The sequence below is a fragment of the Gorilla gorilla genome, chromosome 1, assembly GCF_029281585.2.
Source record: "Gorilla gorilla gorilla isolate KB3781 chromosome 1, NHGRI_mGorGor1-v2.1_pri, whole genome shotgun sequence".
NCBI classification, from domain to species: Eukaryota; Metazoa; Chordata; class Mammalia; order Primates; family Hominidae; genus Gorilla; species Gorilla gorilla.
In genome coordinates this window covers 50,608,714-50,611,360 of record NC_073224.2, presented here as the reverse complement: position 1 = coordinate 50,611,360, position 2,647 = coordinate 50,608,714, and positions in this window count along the sequence as shown.

Here is a 2,647-nt window from a genome sequence, read left to right as displayed (position 1 = left end):
TCACAGCTAAGAACCTCCACCTGGTCCTAAACTGCATGCAGGGGAAGGAGAGAAGGGCAGGCCTTGCTTCAGAGTTTTACAGCCAGGGAAACAGAAATGGGGAGGAAGTGCAGGGCTGCCAGGGAAACGGAGACTTGGAGGAGGGCTAGTACTGCCTTAGGCTTAGAGGATGAGGACATCAGAGCAGATGCCTAGGCCCCTGTTCTCAATGCTATCCTAGGACCCATACATTGCTTCCCTTGGGGATAGGAAGGATTTTGTGCCAGAGGATGCAGCTCAAGAAACCTTATTGCGGGGCGGAAGTGGGGCAGGATTGCATCCCATGCAATAACAGGGCTAAGGCAGGAGAGAACCTGAAGCCTGCACTGAGCACCTCTGAGATGAAATTGCTGTGCACTGGGTTTAAATAGGGATGACACCAGGATCGTCCCTATTTAAGCAACATTCAGGGGAGATGAGTGAAAATGGGCCTGAAAAATGGGTCCAATAATGTTCTCAACAATAAATATTTACTAAGGGCAACCCATGTGCTAAGTACTGGGCTAGATGCCAGGAACAAGAGAGATCCTGACCCAGGTGAGGGAAAGAGACAGGGTAGCTACTTGGGCACAAAGGTTATATTTTATTTATCTCTGTATTATTCATGCCTGGCACTCAGCATATGGTTATTGAAAGCAATGACTTAATGACTTAATAAATTAACTGAAGCAGGTCTGGCTATCAGTGGGCACTCTATGTCTATTTTTAAACAAATGAATGTATTGCTTCTACAAAGGACTCTGTGTACAAGATCTCTGGGAAGAAAGGTGGCAGATAACATAGGTGAGATGATGGAGGTTTGGAGAGAAAAGAATGTGGCAAGGATCAAGGCAAATAGTATGAGGAAAAAGAAAGAAATGTTGAAACTAGGGGCAGAGAAAAGCTACAGAGGAAAAGAAATGTAATCATGGCATAGTGCATACTTATTCTGGGGTCAACAGAAGTTCAGGGTCATAAAAGCCTAGACATTATATTAGGAAGATGGAAGAGAAGAGCTGAGAAGCGTCAGTGTGTGAAGGAGTTACCTACCATTGCAGAAAATAAATAGATAATGTCCAAAATTGGTAAGTGAAGAAAAAGCACTAGAAGTTCATGTTTCAGGCATATGAAGGACAAACAGTTAAAACGCGGTGGCTCTCGCCTGTAATCCCAGCACTTTGGGAGGCCGAGACGGACAGATCACGAGGTCAGGAGATCGACAGCATCCTGGCTAACACGGTGAAACCCTGTCACTACTAAAAACACAAAAAATTAGCTGGGTGTGGTGGCGGGCGCCTGTAGTCTCGCTACTCGGGAGGCTGAGGCAGGAGAATGGCGTGAACCTGGGAGGCAGAGCTTGCAGTGAGCCAAGATCGTGCCGCTGCACTCTAGCCTGGGAGACAGAGAGACTCCATCTGGGGGCAGGGGGTGGGGCGGAGGGGGGAGTGGTCACCCTCAGGCAAAAGGACAGGAGATGCCCTAAAAACTCCCCCTACTCTTTGGTTAGTCTGATTCCCTCCCCTGGCCCTAACAGCCTCCCCTGCTTAGATCCAAGTGGCAATAGGACCTGAGTCCCTTAGGCAGCCAACCCCACCCAAGCAGAAAGAAGAGACCAGGACATGAGCTGTAAAATGGAAAACAAGAACAGGCCTTTGAATAGAGAGGGATCGTGAGGGACCCCAGGCAGCTGTGAGGCTAACTTCCAAAGTCAGGGTCTTTTAAAATAGTATTTGATTTTCTGGGTTGAATGGGACACTTCAACCAAATACAAAAATCTCTTCCTTGGGCAACAGCTGAAATAATGAAGGAAACCACAGGAGGGAGGAGGGGGTCAGGGCAGGATCAAAGCTAATCTCCTGGTTGCTCCTTGCTTACATGGCTCGGTATGCCCCAGACCAATTCAGTCTCACGCTGCTCAAAGACAAGAAGAGGCTCTTAATAAAGAGAAGCATAACATAGAGGTAGAGAACAGAATGCCAGGGCTGGAACTGGTCTCAGCAACCATCTTGTCTGACTCCCCCTTTGCATGAAAAGGGGGGTGGTAAAATTCAGTGGGATTGGGCCATCTGTTTAAGGGCAACAGAGGCAGACAGGACAGTCAGGGCAATGCTGTCAACAGACTTTGCATGTTCTGACTCCTGTCCACCTGTCTAGTTCTCTTTTCCCTTGCTACACCATTAGCAAGAAAGATAAGCAGAACAACCATCTCTATAGTGAGCACTGGCTGAGAATCAGGAGACCTGGATTCCAGCCCCAGTTCCATAGAAAATCAATTGTTTAACCTTGGAAAAGTCACTTAGCACTACCCTGAATTTTTTTACTTGTGGGCTAGATGGCACTTCAGGAGGTTCCGGTTCCACCCTCACAAGGCAGGTTCCAAGTTTGGAGAGAGAGATTTCATACTCATGTTATGCTCAAAAGGTCTAATTCAATACCTAGATCACCAAGGCATACATATAGAAGCCCAGATTCCACAACTAAAGAATCAGGTTTTATACCTAGAGAGGCAGGATTCACATCAGGAGCTACTTTCCAACCCTGGAAAGTCAGGTTTCATAATTGGAAACCCAATTTCCATGTTTATAGAGCCAGGTTTTATGCGGAAGAGCAGAATATATATGCATAAAAT